This window comes from Heterocephalus glaber, unplaced genomic scaffold, assembly GCF_053883595.1.
Source record: "Heterocephalus glaber isolate CG9 unplaced genomic scaffold, H.glaber_assembly_v1.0 deba00001687, whole genome shotgun sequence".
Classification (NCBI taxonomy): Eukaryota; Metazoa; Chordata; class Mammalia; order Rodentia; family Bathyergidae; genus Heterocephalus; species Heterocephalus glaber.
The window spans coordinates 5,750,335-5,774,959 of record NW_028258412.1 but is presented as its reverse complement, the minus strand read 5'-3'; the positions used below and the strand labels follow the sequence as shown (position 1 = coordinate 5,774,959).

General features: G+C 43.7%; 1 protein-coding gene across 4 annotated transcripts in view; it reads left to right on the top strand.

Moving 5' to 3' along the window:
• Positions 1–12,353: 12,353 nt before the first annotated feature.
• The window catches only part of Ap1b1 (adaptor related protein complex 1 subunit beta 1), a 51,705-nt gene continuing 39,433 nt past the window's right edge, over positions 12,354–24,625 (top strand). For 2 of the 4 annotated variants that reach the window (XM_004843403.4, XM_004843401.3), the window contains exon 1: positions 12,354–12,522. The gene's annotated coding sequence lies outside the window, so the exon portion shown is untranslated. The remainder of the gene's footprint in view (positions 12,523–24,625) is intronic. The other 2 variants (XM_087198106.1, XM_087198105.1) reach the window with 1 other exon arrangement.

The following is a 24,625-nucleotide window of genomic DNA, read 5'->3' as shown; positions in this document are numbered from 1 at the left end:
ACTGAGCTAAATCTTTTAGGAAAAAGGAAAAGAAGAAATAGAGGCAAGAGCTCAACAGGACAGGTTTATTACAGAACAAATCCAAGAGGGACAGCTGTGGGACTAGAGACCAGACCAGCTGCTCTCCTACAGGCTGTGGGGTCTTTTGCAGGGTCATGGCGGGGGAGAGTTCAGTGAGAGGGTATTGTGGCTATCTGCCAAGAACAAGGCTTGGGAGAGCACAGAGGTAATGGTTGCCCAAGGACAAGACTTGGGAAAGCGCAGGAGTAGTGGCTACTGTCAGTAGCAGGGCTGATAGTGTTATGAGTCCCCAGGTGCTGCTGTGGTGGGAGGGCTCTGTTTAGAGAGGTCTCTGATCAGGATGGCAGTGGCCGGATTTCTTCAATATCCTCAGCCCTTTTTATTTTTTATGTTGAGACAGAGTCTTCCCGAGTTGCCCAGGCTGGCCTTGAACTTTCAGTCCTCCTGCCTCAGCCTCCATTCTAAATTTTTGGCAAACGGCACTACTGTCATTGCCAACATAACTACCATCATCACTAGTAAGCTGGAAGACACCTGAATGATTGTCCAATCCAGTCTCCTCATTGTACAGGGGGAGAAACTGAGTCCTTAACAGGAGCCAGTGGGTCACAGTTGGTAATCAACAAATGAGTAACAGAAATCCCCATGTGTCTGAGGCCTGCCCTCTCCAGCCTCCTGCCCTGAGTGATGATAACCTTGAGTCCCAGGAGTGTAGCTCCAGTGGGGGTCCCAGATGGTATTAACCCAGCTCTATACTCCCAGCTGCCCAAGGTGGAAGGTATGGAGCCATAGCACTGAGTTCCCACAGATGCAGCTGGCAGCCTTGTGAAAGGAATTTGCCCTGATCAACGTTGGAGACCCCTTGGAAAGGGCAGCCCTTCTACTCCCCGGCCCTGGATTCTTCCCACCTCCCAGCAGCCCTGGCACCCCTGCGGACCTCACTGCCTTCCTGGACATGGTCTCAGAGCCCCCTAGTGGTCAGCCAAGGCTGGGACTAGAGTATGCAAATAGCATGGAGTTCAGCTCAGCTCAGCTGGGAGCTCACATGTGCCTCTTTCCCCAACTGTAAAGAGATGCTCAAGTGGGGTCCAACTGACACTGAGACCCAGCTCCCACTCCTGGGGAGCATATAATAGCACACCTATGTGAGGGGGCTAACACACCCATAGAGTCTCATCACCAGCTTTGTCTCCAGGGTACACAAGTTCCAGTACCCTGCATTCTAAAGTACCACTTACAATACGGAAGAGCTCAGGTTTGGGGGTTTTTTGTTTTGTTTTATTTTGCTTTGAGACAGAGTCTTGCTAAGTTGCCCAGGCTATGTTCCAATTCTTGATCCTCCTGCCTCAGCCTCCCAAATAATTAGATTCTAGACATATGCCACTGAGTCCAACTAGAATGACTTTTATCTAAGACTCCAGGTTTCTTTTTATTTTGTTCAGCAGGCAACTGAAGAATTTTTGTGGTTGGCAGCACTTGGAAAAGGTGTGTCCTTTTTCAGCCACTGAAGTTTATAGGGAGTTAGGATACTGGATTCTGAGCAGCCCTAGTTGAGACAACCAGATGCTGATGGCTTTTGGAGACCCTGAGCTGTGGGTACCATCCTCTTTTGACCCCAGGCATCTCATCTGATTCAGCCAGGGTTCAGAGAAGCATACACCCTAGGACAGAGAGTAAGGGCTTTGTCCCAGGTGTTCAGACTTATATGATTCTGGGAGCCAGGTAGGCAGTTTCTGGAAGGCTGTCATCCTTGAGTCTGATTCAGGAGTTAGAAGTCCACAGGAAGGGAAGAGAGATGCAAAGTGGAAGACAGCAAAAAAATGCTGGAATTCACAGAGAGGAGCAGAATGGAAGCCTGTGTCTGTGCCTGTTGCTGCTGACCTTGATGGTATGGCTGGGGAGGGTCTTAAAGAAGTCAAGTCCCTCCTCATAGAGCTACACGCACACACACACACACACACAGCTGGCTTAAGAGTTGGAGAGCTTAAGGGTGAGCCAAGGAAAGGTGGAGTGGTTGCAGGCTGGCTGTGGCCTCACAGCCCCAAGTAATTAACCAAGTAATCCACTGAGTCAGTATCAACACACATGAGCTATAAACATGCTTGTGAAGCTAGGGACAGTGACTCACACTTGTAATCCCAGCTACTCTGGAGGCAGGAGGATTACAAATTTGAGCTCAACTGGGTCAACTTAGTGTCTCAAAACAGAAGATAAAAGGAGATGGGCTGGGGATTTAGCTCAGTGGTTCCAGGGCCTGCCTTGAAAGTGTAAGGTCCCAAGTTTGATCACCGGTACCAAAAAAAAAAAAAAGATTTGGAGAGCAGAAATGAACCCATGGTCGTGTTTGTTGTTGGGGTTCAAGCCCATGGGGGCTCTACCGCTGTGTTAGAGTCCCCAGCCTTGGTACCAGGGATTGAACTCAGGTCCTTGTGCTTGCAAGGCAGGCGGCAGAATCACTGAGCTAAATCCCCGGCCCTGTTCTCTAAATCTTGCGCAAGAATCTTTCCTGTGGCCATTCCAAGGAAGGCAATTCTGAGGCATGTCATTCAGCCCCAGCCAAAATGACAGGTTACAAATCCACCTGGCCTCTGAGGCGTCTATCACAATCCTTGCAGTAGTGTATGTGGATTTGTCCGTTTCCCCCATGTCCTCTTACCTCCTAACTCCCACTATTCATAGGGAAAATAGCCCAAGCTTTGGAGGCCCACAGAGCTGGGCTCAAACATGCTACCTACCATTTACTAGCCAAGCTCTAAGCCCCAGTTCCTCCATCTGTAAGACAGTGATAATAATATACAACTTGCAGAAATAGTATAAATATTTAAAATACACTTGGCCATCAGTATCCATGGGATATAACCCAGGGGCTCACACATGCTAGGCAAGTACTCTACCAATGAGCTACATACCCAGCCCCCAAATTTACTTTAAAGCACATAATACATGCCAGATGGTATGTCCTGTCTGGATGGTAACCTAGGTAATAGTTACCTGAAGAAAGCACAATTAATAAGTTTAATCTGCACTTAATAAAATTATAATCTCAGGGTAATTTCTATGCATATAGGTAAAGACATGTGAGTAGATCTATATTGGTAAATACATGTAAAATACAGAAAAGTAAATATATGTATACATACACATATACACAGTAAACCTAGCCTGTCATGTATAGACGCTTAAATTGTATAGATATGCTGGTAGGTAGTGTCAGTGAATGTTCTCATTGAATCTTAGAGCTCTAAAAGGATCTCTAGAGATTGTCCAGGTTACAAATACCTGATGTGATCTTCAAGGATGTGTAAATGGCAAAGTTCTTGATTTCTCGTGGAAAGAGACCACAGTTTTTATTAGATTCTTAAAGGGGGCTTGGCTCTCTGTGATCTATGAAAGATTATAAAGTGAGCTTATGAAACTACTTCATTTTGCAGATCATTTGTCTTTACATATCTGTAGGTCTTTTCATTTTGTGGCAGGAAGAGTTCTAAAATGACCCCCCAACTGACCCTTGCCCTTGTCTAATCCCTGCCCTCTGTGGGTGGAACTTTGAAATAGGATGAGATATTACAAGCCCCATAAATAGGTTATGTTACCTGGCACAAGTGACTTCAAAAAGATAGATTGTCCAAAGGGCGCAACCTAATAACAAGAGGCTTTTAAAAGCAGAAAACTTCTCCAGCTGGTAACAGAAGAGAACACGAGAGAAATGGAAACTTGAGGCAGATTCTACGTGAGGGAGGGTCCACTGCTGAGCTGGAGGGACCATGGGGCAAGAACCTAAGAGTGGCCTCAGAGTGATTCCTGGCTGACAGCCAGGAAGAAAACAGGGACCTCAAGCTCAGACCCACAAGGAAATTAACGGCACCACAACTAATGAGCCTGAAAGAGAACCCAAATAGGATGGCAGCCCTGGCTGACACTTCAGTTTCAGCCCAGTGAGACTTCCAGAAAAAAACTCAATAAAGCTGTGCTGCATTTCTGGCCTACAAAATTGTGAACTAATAAATGAATGTTGTCTGAAGCTGCTACATAGGTGGTAATTTGTTATACAGCAACAGAAAACAAATATAGATTTGCTAGAAGATAGTTTATTCTGTTAGCCCCATAAGGCGGTATTAGCATTTTCACTTTGTGGATAAAGTGGCTGAGGGCACTATAGCATCCTTCTCAAGAGCAAGCAGCCATTCTGGGAGAGCCCCCAAAACAGGCCTGGGAGCTCCCAGGCAGGGCTCCTCACTGCTCCGTGTCCACCATTATTCTTTCCTTAGGGTTGAAAGGTAACAAACAGTACCTATAATGCAAATGAACTGGAATATGGCTTGATTATTCCCCAGAGATTCTTGTCAAAGCAGAACCCAAACCATTCTTTCCATCATCTGGAGATAGGAGATGTCAGTATCAGAATTGGAGCTGCCTGGGAACCTAATCAAGGAATGCTTTAAGTGGAAAGTGGTAAGTTTATTTATTTGTTAGTTTGTTTACAGTACTGAGGGCTGAACCCAGGGCTTTTGCATTAAGCTATATTCCCAGCCCTTTCTAAATTTTTATTTTGAGACAGGGTCTCACTAAATCACTAAGTTGCCCATGCTGGGCTTGAACTCATGATCCTCCTGCCTCAGTTTCTCAGAGTGCTGAGATTAGAGGTGTGTATGTGCCACATTGCCCAGGAAAACAAATTTTTTTTACATTGTTTGGTTTTGTTTCTCAGTTTATATATTATAACAAATAATATAGTCAAATAGTTTAACATTTTACAGATTCATTCTATCCACTGAAAGGACCTAAATGGCATGAAACACCCTTGTAATGAGCACACCCAGCATTCAGATCTTGGTTTCCAAATACCATTCTCCAATAAAAGGAAGCAAGGCTTTTGCAAAAATGGTTATTTCAGTGCTGGGGCAGGGGAAATACAAGATGAGTCTGGAACATCTTGAGGTACCAGAAACGAATGAAGAACTAAAAAAGAAAATGTTGAAAGTTTGTTGAATGGAGTTGATCTGAAGAAATTCCCAAAGGCCAAAACTAGGACAAATGAGCAAGGAAATAATGACAGACTATTTATTAGTCAGCTTGTTGTTGCTGTGACAAAATACCTGAGAAAAATAACTGAAAGAAGGAAAAGTTGATTTTGGCTTATGGTTTCATAGGTTTCATTCCATGGTTGGCTGGCTGCAAGGTAGAAACATAGCAAAAGGACATGGTGAAGGAAAGCTGCTCACCTCATGGCAGCCAGAAAGCAGAGTGAGACAGCATGTGCTGGCAGCCTTCTTCTTTCCGTTGTTGTTTCATCTGGGCTTCCACCCTATTGGATGGTGCCACTCACATGTAGGGCAGATCTCCCCTTCAGTTTGCTGTCCCATGCCAATCATCTCTGGAAACACCTTCACGGACACACCCAGAAGTGTACTTCACTAATTTTCTAGGTATTGCTTAGTTCAATCAAGTTGACAAGTAAAATTAATCACCACAGAATATATGCAGCGGGATATTATTCAGCCATAAAAAGGAAGGCTGGGGGTGTAGGTCAGTGGTAGAACACTTTCCTAGTATGTGCAAGGCCCAGGATTTATTTGATTCACAGTATCTAAAAAAAAAAAAGGAATGAAATGTTAACATGTGCTACAACATGGATGAACCTTGAAGATATGATTTATGAATAATAAATCAACCAGACAAAAAGATAGAAACCATATGATTTCCTTCTATGAGATACCTAGAATAGAATAGTATAGAGAAACCAACTCCCCATGATAAATGTAATCATTATGTATTGCAAACGTGGACTAATAAAATTTTTTTAACCACATAGAGATAGAAAATAGAATTGTGGTTACCAGGGATGGGGGGGATGGGGAATTAATCTTTAATGGGTATGGAGTTTCATTTTGAGAAGATGAAAAGTTCTGGAGCTGTATGGTGGTGATGGCTGCACAATAATCAGAACTGTAGGCTTAAAAGTAGTTAAAATGGTAAATTTTATGTGTATTTTACCATAATAATTCCTTTACTATTGTTTTAGTGAGACTTCAGAATGGAGTTACATGCACATGCTGAATTCACTTACCCAGAAATCTCAGGAGTTATTTAAGTTATTTGTAAGGTATAGGGTTCTGGTTTTATTACTAATTTCTAGTTTAGATTATGATCAAAGAATGATATACGGGGCCAGGGGTGCAGCCCAGTGGTAGAGTACTTGCCTAGCATGCACGAGGCCCTGGGTTCCATCCCTGACACAGGAAGAAAAAAAAAGAATGACATACAAACAACATCTACTGCACTGGGGTTTATTGACAATTTCTTTGTGCCCTAGTGGTTGGCCTTAAATAATCACAATCACTACTGTTTATTTAGTGCTAACTAGATGTTTCCATAAGAACATTAGCTCCCTAAAAACATTGTTTCTTTCGACATCTATGTAAAGTAGGTATTGGTTCTATTTTCCAGATGGGGAAGCTGAGGCTCACAGAGGCTAAGTCATGGGCTCATGAACACACAGCTAGCAAGTGACTGAGCTGAACAATCTGTCCTATTTTCTAGATTGGAACCTGAGGTCCCACAACTGGGGATTTGAATCTGTATACAGGGTTCAAAGCCTGGGATATTCTTTTTATTGCACCAGCAGCTCAGGGCCACCTGAGAGAACAGATTCTTCCATAAGGCAACCTTCAGCAGTGGAGCCAGCAGGGATTGAGCAGAGTTTTGCTCCATGCAAAATCAGGATGGTTTACCGAGCATTTGCAACAGGGAGAAATGGAGGCTGTGCACAACCTGGTTTATTTAAGAAGTATACGGAGCCTCCCACCCTCAGTGGGTGGAAGGGCTGGTGTTATTACTACGGCAGTGGACAAAGTCACCACCTGCCTCCTCGAGAAAGGATCTGTGGCAATTTTTTGAGATTTGGAGGATAAAAATAACAAAAAGCAGGGCTGGGGATTTAGCTCAGTGGCACCCCAAAAAGCAGCAAGCAAACAGAGACTGGAGTAGAGGATTAGTAATCCTACAGGGAGAAGAGTTTAGAAACTTGGAACGCACCAGGGAATGTTACAGGTATGTACAATTACTTTAGCAGAAAAGGGTGCCAGTTAATGGGACCCGTGGGCCCTCTAGTGGACACAGAGGGGGAAATGCTGCATTTCATTTGAAGAGTACAAGTACGTAGTCATCCTTTGGTATCTATGGGGGATTTGTTCTAGGATCCCTGTGAGTACCAAAATCCACGAATGCTGTAGGTCCTTATGTAAAGTAGTGTATTCTTGTTGTAGTTTAGGTATGGTCTGGATGACCTAGGATATCTAATACAGTGTAAATGCTAGTAAATTATTGTTATACTATAGTGTTTAAGAACTAATGACAAGAGGGAAAGTCTGTACACGTTCAATACAGATGCAGATCTTTTTCAGTTGTTTTAAAGTGCTGGTAATTGACCCCAGGGGCTTCATACTGAGCTATATCCCCAGCTCTTTTTTATTTTTAGGCAGTGCCTCGCTCAGTTGCTAAGTTGCCCAGGTTGGGCTCAAATTTGCAATCCTCCTGTCTGAGCCTCCAAGAGTGCTAAGATTGCAGGGATGTGCCACCATACCCAGATTTTAAATATTTTTGGTCCACAATCTGTTAAATTCACAGATGCAGGACCTACAGATATGGAATGTCAATTGTATACTTATACACCCACTGTGGAGGAAGGATGGGAAGAGTGTGCTCTGAGATCCTGTGTGTCAGAAAGGAGAAGGGACTTTCTGAAAATCACACAATGCCTGCAGCACATCCCATCAGAACTCCCAACCTCTCTCTGATTGGATGAAACCTCCTGAGGCAGGTAAGCATAGGGAAGGGGGGAAGTATGGGCCCCCCACAGTCATCATGGCCTGGACTTCCAATTTGCTCTGTTGCTGCTATGTAAAGTTGAGAATCCTTGGACTTTGCAGTGTCCTCATCTATAAAATGGGGTTATTATGCCATCCTCCTCTTGAGAACAGTGATAGTTTATGAAGTGGTGGATGTCAGAGGTATATAATGGTGCTTGGCCCATGGTACTGGCAGAGTGCTCTGGGAGGAGAAACTGAGGCCTGAAGAGGTGGGCAGCATTGTCCAACACCAGCCAGCTCAACAGGGCAAAATGAGTAGGGCTCAGAGAAAAGTTTAAAAACTTTTTCCTCCAACCAGAAAGTGATAATATATTTAGGAAGGATGTATTTGCTGGGGGAAGTCAGGTCTCCATGAAGACTCATACATCACTGGCTCTGCTCCACCCGTCCTGGGGCAAGGAACTCCTCTGAGCCGGGGATCTCAGAGGGCCAGGCAGGCCATGCATGCCACAGGTGTGGGTGTTCCTGCTGCAGTTGTCACTACAGTTTTGTGCTTTTATTGTTGTTGTTTCAGTTCTGGGGATTGAACCCAGGTCCTGTACATACCAGGCATGTGCACTTCCACTTAGCTACATCTCTAGCCCAGCTATCAGCCTTTGACTGTGAGTGTGACTTGCTCTGTCTCCTACCTGTGCAAGCTGTAATCGTCCAAACTTTGGCACTGACATATGCTTTCTCTTATTATTATAATTTTAGCTCTTTTATCAGGCTGAGCTGTAGGAGAGAAGGTTCAAGCCTGCAGAGAAGTAGAGGAGAAATCAGTTTTACTCACTGCACTGTTTTCTCATCTCTTCTTGGGGACAATCAGGGAACCGTGTATTACTGGATGAGTTCAGTGAATTAATATGTAGGTGACAGCCAGGTGTGGTGGTAGCGAAAGCCTATAATCCTAGCACTGTGAGGGGCTGAGGGAGGAGGATTGCAAATTCAATCACCACATGGGCAACTTGATGACCTAGCAAGACCTTGTCTCAAAACTTAAAGGGGGGGGGGGGCTAGAGATGTAGCTCAATGCAAAGCCCTCAATCCTGAGTGTCACAAAAAGAAAATGTACACAAGCCTTGCGTGGTGCTTAGATCACAGTAACTATTAATAGTACTTTGTCCTTACCTGTCTTAGTTACTTTTCTCATTGCTGAGACAACATACCCAACACCCAAAGTTAGAGGAGGAAAGGTTTATTTGGCTCACAGTTGTAGAGGTTTCAGTCCATAGTTGGCTGGCTCCAAGGCAGGGTGGCATGGCAGAAGGGCGTCACAGAGGAGAAACAGTCCATGGCAAAGCAGGGCAGGCAGAAGGCAGAAAGCAGAAAGCAGCAAGCTACAAGTGACCCTCTTTCTGTCCCTTATATTTTATTTTAATTTTTGGTACTGGGGATCGAACTTAGGACCTTGCAGTTGCGAGGCAGGTGCTGGAACCACTGAGCTAAATCCCTGGCCCTGTGCTTATATTTTATCCAGGCAACCCACCCTTAGAGCAGGTAGCACTCACAACCTTAATCCTACCATTGCACTGTGAATCCAATCCTAGCATCACATCGTTGATCCCAGCATCACCCTAGATCCAGCCACCTCCAAAAAGCCCTCACCTATGACCACATGAGGCTTTGAGAGGACATCTAGATACAATCCATAACATTACCCTTCATAGTTTAAGCTGGATGTCACCTCCTCCAGTAAGTCTTCTGTGAGGTTCCCAGGCTGAGTTTGGTGCTGAGACATTTGTGCAGCCGTGGTCCTGCAGATCACTCAGAGCTACAGTTTGTCCATTTATTTGCTTTTCTCCCACACTCAACAGTGAGCTCCAAGGATGGATTAGGCCATACCTTGTACACTATTGTATACCTAATATAGCAGCCTCAAGTGGGAATGACAAATACATTTTAGGAGAAATGAGCGGAACTAGTTAGAGCTGGGGCTCTGGGACCAGGTCTTCAGCTCTGCTGCTTACACACTGTTGGATTTAAGTACTTAGAGTTGTAGTCTTGCAAAATCAGTTCTTACCTCATGGGGCTGGTATAAGGAGCAAATAAGATCTACATGCCACCTGCTATACTACAGGTGCTCCAAAAACATTCATTGTTACTCTGAAGTTCTAAGTTAAATACTTCCACTTATCTTGGTCTCCCCTGGTCCCTCCAAACCAAGGGAGCTTCAGTTCCTGCTCTGGATTCCAACAGTTGCTAGCACATCCCCTACCACAGCACCAATCACACTTGTGCCCACTGCTCTGTCACCTTCTCCAAACAAACTGTAGGTTCAGCGAGGGTAGGACCTTTGCCTCACCCATCTGACTGTCTAGCACTTAGCTCAGGTTCTGGTGCAGAGTAAGGGGTTTGGATCACTCAAGCTCTCTGAAGGTCTCAGATTCCTGTCCCTTGAACAAAAGTCTTGGAAGCTTTCCTGTCTCTATACTGTCCTTCTCCCTGGATTGTCCTTTCTTACCATCTCAGCCTATGCAACTCTGTTTTCACTGGGCAAGACTTAGCACAGATGCCACCTTCCCAAAGAAGTCCTTCCTGAGCAGCTGGTTCCAGTGACTCTGTCTCCTTAGAAATCTTAAAGCTCTGCTTCTACAACTAACTTGTCACTTGTACATAAGCTCCCCAGGCTGGTACATTTAGGTTTGTTGGTCTTGTTGGATAATTTTTGTTTCCATGTCATATTCCCAATGAAATTTTGTTTTTCAGTAAGGCCAATGACATTTGCCAGCATTTATCACTAGAAAAAGTTCCTTTAGTTAGGCATGGTAGTGCATGCCTGTAATACCAGAACTTGGGAGGTTGAGGCAAGAGGACTGCTGCAAATCTGAGGCCAGCCTGGGCTACATGGTCAGTTCAAGGCTGGTCTGAACCACGTAGCAAGACCCTGTTTCAAAAACCTGAAAGAAAGGGCTGAGGATTTAGCTCAGGGGAACCATGCCCACCTTGCAAGCACAAGGTCCTGAGTTTGATCCCTGGTACAAAAAAAAAAAAACTGAAAGAAAAAAAAAAGAAAGAAATAGTTCCTCCAGACATCTGTGCATAGCATGTATATATTTTATATGTATATATTTTATATATATATAAAATAATTCTAGGTGTACAGAAGAAAGACCATGTTAGGACACAAAAGTAAAAGGGCAGCCATCTGCAAGTCAAGGAGAGAGACTTCAGAAGAAACCAGTCTGGACTCGATCTTAGATTTGCAGCCTCTAGAACTATGAGAACATAAATGTACGTTGTTACAGCCAAAAAAAAATCTATTTCTTCTTGCCTATTTCAAAAATGATTTAAAAGCAAAATAAAGTCTGTTTGAGATAATGGTATTTCACCAATGCCAAGTTCCTAGTTTTAATGTTACACTACAGATATATAAAATGTCACCTTCGAGGGAAGGTGGGTGAAGGGTACACGGGACTTTACTTTGTGCTATTTTTACAACTTGCTCCAAGTCTATAGTTTTTCAAACTTTTAAAAAGGAGTTGAGGCTGGTTACACATATAAAATTATATTAAATATTAAAACTATAAAATGGGACTACAGATGGCTGTGCAAGGTTATTTATGAGTAAGTTTTTATAATATTAAAAAAATAACCTAAGTAGACAATCTTAAGGGATTGTATGAGAGAACAGCAATACCATGCATGTTATGGAAGACTATGCAGGTATTAGAAAGCACCAAGTAGACATGTATATATTGGGAAAGTCATACCAATACTTTTGTAAGTTAAAAATACCAGATGATATATCAAATCTAGGAGGATATTTACCGAAATATTAACAGCGATTTTCTCAGGGGAATGGGATTGCTTGCACATGATTTTTTTGTCTTCTTTTTGTTTACTCATATATGTCCATTTCTCTAAATGCCAATATTATTTGTTCAATAAAACACATTTGAAGAGTAGAAGTTATATAATGTTTTAAAGGGGACGAAGAGAATTATCCAGAAAGAAGAAAAAACTAATAGTTGCAGAGTCAGGAATGAGGTGGCTGAAAGAATTGAGTTCCCGGTAAAAGAGAAATGGTACATTATGGAGTTCCTTGGAGGGTCTGATGTTTTTCCCCAGAACACTGAATTCTCAAAGGGCTGCGCTGAAACGGACTAGCTTCATCCTAGCAAACTAGCTTCAGTCCTATGCTTGCCAAGATTTACAGCTGTAGTTTTGACTTGACCATTCCTAAGTGACCTTGGATAAAATCCTGCCCCTCTCAGAGCCTGTTTCCCGCCTGTGACACAGAAATGGCCTTCGAAGATCAAAGTCTCCATGACCTTTTCTGATTCCATCACACTAAATTACTTAGCAATCAGCTGGCTAGCTTTTTGAGCGCTGTGAGGGGTAAAGCGCCAGTACCGCCTTGGCAGAGAGGTTGACAGAAATCAGCCCCACCCTTCTCGCCCCGCCCCGTCCCCTTTTCCCCGCCCCTAGGCACACCCCCGCCCGAGTTGTACCCTTGACCCCGCCCCCAGGCCTTGCGTCCACCGGAAGTGCCCGCGCAGGGGCAGCTCACTTCCGCCTGGCAGGTGACAGCCTTGGGGTTCGGAGCAGCTGGCTGCACCGTCGCACCGTGGAGTCCCGAGAAGGAAGCCGCGGACATTTTGCTGCGGAACCGAACTGAGCCGTGGCGCCGGGTAGTCATTTGGACCTGCGGGTAAGGAAACAGGGAGCTCGAGGAAGCAGAACAAGGAGTGGGGCAAGGAGTCGGGGGTCTCAGGTGAGGGATTTGCGGGGCCAGAGGTCACAGAGAGGAGGACGCGCTAGAGAGGCGCGAGCGGCGTCTTTAACCGAGAAGAGAAGGAGGGGCCGCAGGTTCATTCATTCGCTCTCAATTGACTGCTTTCCCTTAAACTGGCTGCCCCAGGTCCGCAGCCTGTCTTGAGGCTTCCGCCCGAGAGACTCCTAGACTGAGGCCCCGAGGAATTCACCCCTGGCCGGAGGGAAAACTTCTCTTCCAGCTCTGGTTTCCCTCTTCACACTGATCTCCAGGACTCTCCTGAGGCCTCCTAGTCGGTCAAGGTTTTATCTCTTTGCCAAGGTCCAGAAGGGAGGAAAATCAAGAAATGGCCCCGTGCCGCCTGTCTGTTCCTTGGTAGTCTAGGGCTTGAGCCTTTGGATCCCCAGGGACAAGTTGACGAAATGGGGACACCTGTAATAAAGCCAAAAGACACGAGAATGCCAGCTACTTTACTTACAATGCTGCATTTAAACCTCACGGCAACCTTTGTATGGTCGCTACTCCCGCCTTATCCATTTTATTCATGAAAACACTGAGGCAGAGGCGAACTTAAATTACATATATAAGGTCAGTCGTATTCCTACCTAAGTTTTCAGACTGGTAAAGTGCAGAGAGACAAAAGAAGAAGCTACAGCAGGGTTAGGGTAGAGGAACATTTTAATATTTTTAGCTACCGTTGTATTTATGTGGATATTTGTGAAGGTATAGCTTTATTGCATCTTTTCTGACCTTCAAGAGGGTCATTTAATGCATTTTCTTTAGGAGGAAAATATTCTGCAAGCTGCTGTATGTAGTTTAGCTTTCAGAGCAAGAGTTTTAAAGTTTACCTGGATGTTGAGAACAAAACAGCCTGTCCATGAAGCAAATATCCAGAATCTCTTGATTGGTTGAGCTGCATTCCTTTCAGAGTAAATAGAGAGGAACCACATGACTGCTTGGATCTTTTGGTCCTAGGTTCTGGAAGAATATATCCAATAGGAGGGTCTTTACCTTTGTGAAAAATGTGCAGGTTTGTGTCATCTTGCCTGGAAATTGGTAAGATGGTTTGGTGGCAGGAAGGCTAGGTTCTGTGAGTCTGAGCCTTATTCCTTTGAAAATATTCACTTGCTCCAGTTCTGCCTCAGTTTCCCTTAGTGGTGACACAAAAAAGACCTGCCTTCCTGCCCTCTCCTGGATGCTATAAGTCTTAATGAACCTGTGAACATTTGAAAGCTGTGATATAAATATTACTGTGGTTCCTTTTTTTAAAAAACTATAATGTTCTCCTTGTTCCATTGAATTCATAGAAACTTAACATTGTCACCTTATCCCCATCTTTCCAGAGCAGGATTTGAAATTAAGCAACTCATCACAAATAGTAGGAACATGAACCGAGCTTAGAGCATCTGGTGTTCTGTCCTGAGTTGAATCCACCAGACTTCTCTAACCTCTTAGAAACTGTTATGAGGGCAGTTTTACTTGTCAAAGAATCAGATTCCTCAGAGGTTGTGTGGAAATATCTGTTGAGTGTGGATTGACCAGAAGCTTTACCCTGCGTGGCTTGAAGGACTCAGAGGTACAGGGGAAAAAACGCTCCTTGGCTCCCCATCAGTAAGCCCTGGGCTCCAACCCCAGCTCAGCAGCTTCCCAGTGGTAATGTGATCTGGACAACTTACTTCAACTGAGTCTGCTAACCTCAATCTAAAATAATACTGACCGCCCCTGCCCTGCCCCACCCCCAGTTTCTATAGGTGTAGGGTGAGGAAATTATGTAGAACCTATAATTATGGGGGTGCTTTGACCCTAAACCAGTTGATGCCTGCTGGGGCCTGTGTCTGAGGAAGGCTGGCAAGCCTGGCTTTTGGGGTGTTGCTTCCTTCTGCAGAGACTTTTATGTACCCAGGACTTCTTCCACCCTTCTTGTTTCACTTCCTAAAAGTATTTCAGAACAAGTTTAGTCTATTGGTCCTACAGAGTCTGGGCTTGGACTTTCATCTTTTACTAGTCATCCTTGAAACTTGCATGTTTTAACTGCTCACTTCCCAAAAATCTCTCAAGTCTGGCACTAAAGCTTGAAGTGCTAGAAGTAAGCAAGCATGGTTTGGGTGTGGATTGTGTTCCTTGATGTATTTCTAGAAGTTATAAGACATCTGTTGCTTGAATGTCTTTCTTTTTCTGAACATATATTTTTGCCTAATATGGGTCAATGATATTATCACAAGTCAGAAGAGAGTTTTTATTCTTTATCTCTTTACACAGAGAGGAACAAATATTCCAGAAAGAAAATATCACCTGAGTAGTTGGGGAATCCTTAAAAAGAAAATCCTGCAAGGGCCAGGGATTTAGCTCAGTGGCTGTGTGCCTGCCTTGCAAGTCCAAAGTCCTGAGTTCAATCCCTGATACAAAAAAAAAAAAAAAAAGAAAGAAAATTCTGCTTGAAAATCCATCAGTGGCTCCTCATTGTCCTTATATTAAAACTCACTTTCCCTAGCATGCCATCCAAGATCTTTTGGGCTCTGACCACTGCCTGGCCTTCTCATTCCTCCTGCTTTATACTTCCACCTCCCAAGCTGTAGTCAAACTCAGCGGCTTGCCACCTCTGCAAGCCCAACCTCTTTATATCTGTCTTTGTTTTGTGCTGCTTCTGCCTAAATCTCATTTCCTGCCACCCACCTCACACCTGAGCTCCTTCGCTGGACCACTACTTGATGCTTCCCTTGTGATAGTTCCCACTTTGTAGACCTGAGCTGGATGTCCCTCTTTGGTGTCCCATAGCAACAGTCACAATGGGTGTGATTGTTTACTGGGCTGTCTTCTTAGTAAAGAGCTCTTACTCCTTCACAAGCACTTGTCTTAACTGTGTTTCCGCACATGGTAAGAAGTCTGGTGCAGTCATTGCACAGTGTTTGATGAATAAACAAATGAATAAATATTATATTGAATTGTATAGCCAGCCATTGTTATCTTCCTTCTTTGATCTCAAAGGTTTGAGTTGTTGGATGTTGAGACACTGAGAACAGAGACTTCATAAGTCCAAAATTAATTCATTCAATATTTCCTTGAAACCTGCTAGTACTGACATTGCACAGTATCAGTAGGTGAACAAAGCCAGACATGATTTCTACCATTGAGTTGCTTTCTTGTGGGAAAGAGAGACAAAGTAGAAATAGAAAACAAATGCAATGATTGCAAAAAATGATTAGCCATGAGGAAAAACAAAAAGATATAACAGCTAGAGCCTGTTAAAATGTAAGCCAGATCTGAGGACTCCTCTGCTCAAAATGCTGCAGAGGCTCCCAGCTCACTCAGAGTAAAAGCCAGAGTCCCTTACCTTGCCAAGTTTTGCTAGCCTGCCTGCCTGCCTTCCCCCCTTTTCCTCTTCCTCATCCTTTTTCTCTCCCTCTTCCTCTGACTATCTCTATTTCTCTGCGGTGCTGGAGATCCAACATAGGGCTAAGCAACCACTCTACCACTGAGTCACACTCCCAGGTCCTTGGGCTTTGCTTAGCAGACTTTTCCCCATATGCTCTTACCTGTCACCTTCTCAAGGAGGCCTTTTGTAGCCACTCTAGTTAAACGTCAACTCCCCAACACCCCCACCACCATGTTCATCCTTCCCTGTTCTCTTTGCCTCAAAAGCATTTACTGCCATCTGAAATTTTATATATTTTATATATTTATCTTGCTTATAGTCTCTGACCACCATTAGGATGTAAACTCCATAAAAGGGAGGATTTTTGTCTGTTTCATTCACTGTTGCATCTTCAGCATGTGCAATGGCTTCTTGTACGTGGAAAATGTTCAGCAAATGTATGAAAAATTTATAAGTGGACTGGAGGATGGAACAGAAAAATACCTCAATATAGTAGATGCAGGGAAGGTACCTTTCAAGTGATGTCCTCCAAGCTGAGATTTGAAGGATAAATTAGAGCAAGAGAAAACAATCCAGGCAGGAAAATCAGTAAGTGCAGGGGCAGTGAGATTATGGCACTTAGTGGAAGGCAGAGAGGGCTTGTGGGCCTGCAGAGTTATAGAGGTGAGGGAAGGCCTTGGCTGTGCTCACATATTAGCCAGACCCCTCACTCCCTGCAATCTGCTCACTCTGTGAGCCTGTGGGAGCCTGTAGAAGCAGGTGATAGTGACCTGGCTTCACTGAATCAGTGCTGAAGTGCTGAACATTTCTTCCATTTTAGATGTTGCCACCTGATCTTCTATCCTTTGCCCTTTCTTCTCTCTCTCTATTCTCATTACGTACTCACTTTCCAGTTATTGGCTATAAAATGGGATGAGGGGTGGGCCGGGGATTTTAGCTCAGTGGTTCCGCCGCCTGCCTCAAAACCACAAGGATCCGAGTTTGATCACCGGTACCAAAAAAATGGGATGGGGGATTCTGGCATGTTCAATGTCATTATAGTCAAAATAGTTTGACAGCTGGAGCAGATGTATCTCTGATCCTGGCAGACCCAGTGAATGGAACATTAGGAAGCTACTGTCCAGCTGGCATTGCTTTACAAAACATGAAGATTCTCTAAGAAGAGAGTGAACACTAGTCATTAAAATATTTATTGAGTAGCCAGGGATTTAGCTCAGTGGTTTCGCTGCCTGCTGTGCAAGCGCAAGGACCCGAGTTCGATCTCTGGTACCAAAAAATAATTTATTTAAAAAATAAGAACCAACATAGTATGTAAAGGTGCATATCTCCAATGATGAATGTCATTGTATTGTACACCTAAAATGTACCAGTAAAAGGATATACAAAATAAAATTTATTGAGTGCCTATTTGCCTGCTTTGCGGATAACAGGAATACATTGGTGAACGACACAGACAAAATTCTTAACTATCCTAGAACTTAATTTATGAATGAAGAAAAAGAGACAATTAAGTACATTTTATACCATATAGTATATAGTACATTTTATAGTATAGAGGTTATAAGAACTTTGATGGAAAAAAGGAAGAAAAAGGATTAGGAAGTGATGATGATGGTTGGAGGAGTGTACAATTTTAAATAAAGTGGTCAGAGAAACCCTCAGTGAGATGGTGGCATTTGAACCAGGACTTAAAAGGGTCTAAGCCATGAAGCTATCTGGAGAAACAGCCTACCTGGCAACATGAACAACACATACAAAGGCCCTAAGGGTGGAAACATGCCTGCGGTATTTAGCTCAGTGGTGCCGTACCTGCCTGGCAAGCGCAAGATCCTGAGTTCGATTTCCAGTACCAAAGAAAAAAAACACCATGAAGAAACATGCCTGTTGTGTTCAGGGATCAGCAAAGAAGCTCATATGGCTGGAGCCACATGGGGAGAAGAGTTTGAAAAGGTAATGGCAGAGGCAAGGAGTGCATCTCATCCACGGCCCTGTGGGCTGTGAGACCATGGTAGGGACTTAAGCTTTTATTCTGAGTGAGATGGGGAACTGTTGGAGGACACTGAGCAGAGAAATGCCACTGTTTCAGATTGTAATGGGATTATTGCTGAGATGGGTTGTCAGGAGCAGGGTGGAAGCAGCATTGGTAGAAATCTCAGTGGGAAGTGGTGGTGGCACGAGGCCAGGTTGTAGTGATGAAGCTAGTAAGAAGCCACTTTTTAGACTCTGGATTCATTCTGAAGGTGCCCCCAGTAGGATTTCCTGACAGAGGAGATAGGGTATGAGAGAGAGTATGGTGACTGAGGTTTTTTTGCCTGTGAACCTGTTGAAGATGATGTTGGCAGTAACTAGATGGTGAGACTGCAGGAGGGCAACTGGAGGTGTTTTTATCATGTTTAGTTTGAACTGCCTGCTAGTCAAGTAGACATTCAAGTGGAGATGTCACCTAGGTGGTTTGGATATATGAGTTCAGGGAAGACTTTGGGCCCAGGGATGTAAGGTCGTGAGTTGTCAGCTTGTAAGTGATACTTAACGGTGTGGCACTGTATGAGATCACCAAGAGGTGAAATAGTGAAGGTGGAAAAGAGAAGAAAGGCCAAGCGTGAACCCTTAGGACATTCTGGTGTTGAAGAAGAAACAAGGCATGGACGGTGGCCAGAAGGTAAACAGAGGTTAGGGTCTCCTGGATTCCAAAGGAAGAATGCGTCTTAGGGAGGAAGGAGTGATGTGTCAAATGTTCATGAATAAAAGACCTGTCATTGAACAAGACCTCTCCATCTTCTGCTCCAGAGTCCAACACACCCTGGCATCCAAGGTTATCTTGGACCTCATTTTTCCTTAACTTCATCTACTTCTTTCCCCCTTCCAAGTCTTTGCTCCCAGACAGGCAGGGATTCTTAGACTTCTGAACATACAGGCTTGCTTGGGCCTAGGATATGCCCCTCCTCTCTGTATCCTTAATCCCTCATTTTTAAGTGGATTACCCTGAGAATGAAATCAGAGAGAGGCTACAAATCACTTAGCATTGAGCCTGCTCCCCAGCCAACATTGGTAGTGACTTTGCTGTTCTCAGTTCCCTCCCTAGTTATACTGGCTTCTGCGGGTCTTCTCCATGTCACCTCCACTCCTCCCTTTCTAAATCTGACCTGTCCAGCCAAGCCATTCTTCATTTAAGAGCTCTTCTTGTGATACTTCACCCATCTCAGAGCCCTCCTCCTCTGAGCTTTTTTGGTGGGTGGGTGTAGTACTGGAGATTGAACTCAGGCCTTTGCACTGAGCTACATCCGTAGCCCTTTATTTTTTATTTTGAGACAGTGTCTTACTAAGTTGCTAAATTGCCCATGCTAGATTCAGGCTTGCCGTCTTCCTGTCTCAGGCTTGTCCCAGAGTGCTGGAATTACAGGCAGGCGACCAGTGCCCAGCTTTTCTCTGAACTTTGGTGACAGATATCTGGAAGGCAAGATCACTCTGTTCTTCCCCTTTTGTTAGCCTCTGAATCTGTAAGAGCCCCTTGGGAAAAAACTGCTCTTCATTTACCTTATGTGCTTCTATGTGGGGCACAGTCCCAGGCATGCAGTGGACAGCACTCCATATTGTACCTGCTGAATGGATGGCTCTCCAGAAAATGTTCCCATTTTATAGGTGGGAGAACAGAGATCACAAGGAGCCATTACTTTTTTTTTTTTTTTTTGGTACCGGGGATCGAACTCGGGTCCTTGCGCTTGCACAGCAGGAGGCAAAACCACTGAGCCAAATCCCCGGCCCCACAAGGAGCCATTTCTGTAGGCTGGTCTCTTTCTCTTCATTTTGATTAATTTGAAAGCTTTCCAGAAGAATCCAGAGGAACTTTCTTTTTTCTTGGCAGCAGATCTTTCTACATAGTATTGCATATAAATTAGTTTAAAACTCGCATCTGATTCTAGAATGAGGTTCTAGAGATTCAGTGCTGATATAAGAATGTTTCGTGCCCCAATGATAAATGTAAATGTATTGTATACCTAAAATGTACCAATAGAAGAATTTAAAAGAAAAAAAAAATGTTTCTTGCTGGCACATGCCTATAATCCCAGGACCCTGGGAGGCTGAGACAGAAGGATTACAAGTTCAAGGTCAGCCTGGGTAATTTAGCAAGACCTTGTCTCAAAAATTTTTTTTTTATTTTTTATTTTTTTAAAGTCTAAGGATATAGTTCAGTGCAAAGGCCCTGGGTTTACTCTTCAGAACTTTAAATTTGGGGGGGGGGGCTGGCATGTGGCATTTGTTTGTCTTTGGTTCCTTTTCATTTTGAAGCCTTTAATTGCTAATGGGCCTCAGGAGATTGATTTTGATTAATCAGGTTTCAACCAAATCCCAAGAGGCCCAAAACTTGGCAAGCTCATTCAGACAGGCTTTCATGAGGCACTTTAGCAAACTTGGTGTGTCTGTTTTCCAGGGTAAATGGGTTGGCCTTGAAATAACCTGCTCTTCAACATCCAAAGGACTCTGGGAATAGGTAGCAACCCATTTCATGTACCCTTTAGTCTGAAGCATGTTTGTTTCTGCCAGGGCTTTATTCAGAGGAGTTGCCTCGATGGACAGAGTAGAACTTGTGACCTTATCATGGGGCAGTGGTGGAGAATGTTGCGTCTACCATATTTTAGCTATGTAACTCCAAACAAATCCCTTGACTTCTTTGGGCTTCAGTCTCCTTATCTGTGAACTTGAAATACTATTAAAATCTTTTACCTGGGCATGGTGGTACATGCTTGTAATCCCAGTACTCGGTAGGCTAAGGCAGGAGGATCACCACAAGTTTGAGTCCAGCCTGGGCTACATAGTGAGTTCAAGGGCAGCTGAAACTACATAGTGAGACCCTGTCTCAACAAATATGTATGCGCGCGCGCGCGCGCACACACACACACACACACACACACACACACGAGACTGCCAAAGAAATGTATACACACTTTAGGAAAAGAAAAAATTGTATAAATATTTTAATACACCCCAGACATTGACTCGCAGTAGATTGACTGCTTTGCCCACCTGCACATTAGGATTTTCATGATGTCTCAATAAATTTAGTATTAAAATATACAAGTTTTTCCCTTCCTGAAGTGTGTATACATTTTTTGTGAACTTTATGTGTGTGTATGTATAAGTATATGTATATGTATAATTATTATTAAAACCTTTTTCACAGATTATTATAAGGACTAAACTTAAAGCTCTTTACATAGTGTCTGGCCCATGATGCATACACTGGCCATTCTACCACTACCACTTTTTCTTTTTCTTTGGGAGGGGGTTGTTTGTTTGTTTGAAGCAGGGTCTCGCTATGTAGTTCAGGCTGGCCTTGAATTCGCATCAATCCTCCTGCCTAAACCTCCCTAGTGCTGGAATTACAGGTGTGCACCACCACACCTGGCCTCTTCTGAATTTCTTACAGAGCCTGAAAAAGAATACAGGTTGTATTTTTTAAAATTTTTTATTTTATTAGTACATGTTTGCAGTATTTAATGATTACATTCATTGTGGGGAGTTGGTACTTGTAGGTTACTCATCTTAATTCTTTGTATGTCTTCTTCCCGTCCCATCCCCTTCTCATTTATAAAAGATCTATCTCCCTGTTTCCTGTTATCTATCTTATTTTTGCTCTTTATTTATATTTTGAGTTTCTCATATAAGAGAAAGCTTGCAATATCTAAGCTTGTGTGTCTGATTTGTGTTCTCATAGTTACTGAACTGACTTGAAAGAGCCTGTTTCTATGAGTTTGGTGATCACATTGTCTCAGAGAGAGTCCGAAATCTGGTTTTTCTACTGCTAAGTCATCCTTTTAATCATTCAATTGGCCTAACTTGGTTTCCTGCCTGTAAAGTGAACTTTAGCACTTAACCTGTGAAGACCCTTTTCTTTTCTTTTTTTTTGGTACTGGAGTTCAAACTCAGGACCTTGTGCATGCCAGGCAGGCGTGGTGCCACTGAGCTACATCCCCAGGCCCTTTTTAAAAAAGGAAAAAGGGGCTGGGATGTAGCTCAGTGGTTCTGCAGCCTGCCCCGCTAGCCCAGGCTGGCCTCAAACTCACAGGAGTCCTCCTGCCTCAGCCTCCCAAGGGCTGGATTACAGGCCCTTTTTCTTTTTAAAAGAAGACTTTGTGCCAAGCATGTGGCACATGCCTATAATCGAGCACTTTGGGAGGCTGAGGCAGGAGAATATCAAGTTTGAGCTTAGCTTGAGCAACTTAGCAAGACCCTGTCTCAAAATAAAATATAAAGGACTGGGGATGTAGCTCAATGTGAAGACCCTGGGTTCAATCCCCAGTACTGGGGGAACAAAAATAAACTATTGTTGGGGTTTGTAGCTCACTGGTTAAAACATTTGCCTAGTATGCACAAGCCTCTAGGTTCAACTCCAAGCACCATAAAAAAAATCAAATAAGCAAGTTAAATAAATAAATAAATGACTGTCCGGTGAGGAAGGATAGCTAGAATCATTGTATTTGTCAAACTTTAAGCTTCCTGGGGGCAAGTACACACATTCTAGGGTATGACACAGACTAGGGGATTATTTATGGCATGGATCAGGTCCTTGAGACACAATTGAAAGAGCATAACACATGGAATGATTGAAGTGTGGCTTTTCTCTTTCAGGTGAAGAAGAAATGGCGATACCACTGGCCCCTTTTGTATTCAGTATTTCCCTTAGTCTTGAGTGTCCTTGGGCTCTATGTGCCTGGGAGCAGGTTTCTTTTCTTTTTATTTTTTTAAAAATATGTTTCTTTCTTTCTGTATCTTGGATTTTTGAGGCAAGGTCTTACTATGCAGTTCAGGCTGACCTTGAACTCATTATGCAGCCCAGGCTGGCCTTGAACTCATGGTAATCCTCTTGCCTCAGCCTCCCGAGTGCTGGAATCACAGGTGTGCGCTACCACACCCACCCAAGGGAGCAGGTTTTTGAACAGCTGTTCATCAGGAAAGAGTTTAGTAGTTGAAGCTACCAACACAGGCCCTCAGAAATCAGTTTTCTCTGCCCAAATATCCTTGCATGTCAAGATGGGTCGTGGCAACTGGATCAGACTTTATCAAATGTCTCTTTCCTCTTTCCCTACAGCTTTATCCCTGGCTCATCCCACAACACTGATGGGCTCCCTCATTAATTCACTGAGTGCTGACAGTGTGCCCCACATGTGCTAATGCTGCCAGCTGCACACTTCTCATCTAATTGCAGACCCTGGACTGTTCTGACAAGAATCACTGCCCTGAGACTAGCAGAGTCCTTCCCCTGGCCATTGTCCAGCCTTTGGGGGAATTTCCTGCATGACTTGTTACTGTTTTCCATTCTCCTAAAGACCTCATAAGGTTTACTGGCCCAGGCTGCTTGTTAAATTTGTTACTTCATCCCTTTTGAGATGTTTCATGGCATGCTCTTAGAATGATCACATTTCATTTCCTCTTGTTTGACACTCAAGAAATAATATCCATTGGTGGGAAAATAGGTCCCCCATTGAGTAGGAACTATAGCATATGAAATGTGGGAGGGATCCTGTCATTTAGTACACTTGTTTTCAAACTCCATGCTATGGAACCATGGGGTGGCTCAAGGGCCCCTGGTGAGAGGAAGAGAGGTGGGTATAGTGGAACGAGCCAACTTCTAGGCTCCCCAGCCTTACTTTAACTGGAGCAGTTCTACTTTTATTGAAAAGCCATTATCTGGTTAAGTTTTTGACAACTGGAGAAAAGTAAGGCCCAGAGATGGGAGGATATACCTAAGGTCACACAGCTGTTGATAGCAAAGCTAGACTTCTTTGCAGCCATCTTAGATCAACTTTTCCTTGTTTGTTGAAAGTTTACTGCGAAGCCTTATGTTCCCAGTCTGCCCAGTCCTGTCTGGCGCCTGTCACGGAGTTCTCTTTTCTTATCTGTTATAGGTCTTTGGTTTTCAGGCTTCTCCAGGAACCTATCTTTTCATTTCTACTATCAGCACACATTTGGTGAGCTCCTGAAATGTGACCGGCATAGTGCCAGTCACTGGGTTGACAGCATTATACAGGACAGATCCTAAATTAAAGGCATGAGGAGAGCTGTGGAGAAGTCTGAGACAACTGAGTCTGTCAGGACTCAATTGAGTGCAGAGGAGGCTCCTTTGGGGCAGCAGAGTTTGAGCTCAGAGACTGAAGAATGAATGTTTTAGGTAGATCTACAATACCTTCTTTTTCTGAATTGCTTGCTTTATTTGTATTGGGGATTGTATTAAACCTAAGTCTTTAACCCTGAGCTACATCTTCATCCTCTTTTTAGTTTTGTTTTTTTTTTGGTACCGGGGATCGAACTTGGGACCTTGCACTTGCAAGGCTGACAGCAGAACCACTGAGCTAAATCCCCGGCCCCTCTTTTTAGTTTTTTAAAATTGTGAAACAAGGTCTTGCTTTGTAGTTCAGGATGGCCTGGAAATCACTATGCAGCCCAGGCTGGCCTTGAGCTCACCCTGGCAAACCTCCTGTCTCAGTCTCCTGAGTGTTGGGATTACACACATGCACCATCACACCCAGCTTGAAAACTTGATTTTTATGTAATTAAATTAACGGATCTTTTAGGATGTCTAGGTTTTATGTCACACTAAATTATACAGTGTTCTAATCTCCCCTTTTTCTTCTTCAACTTTAAGTTTTACATTGTTAGTTTGAAAATTTG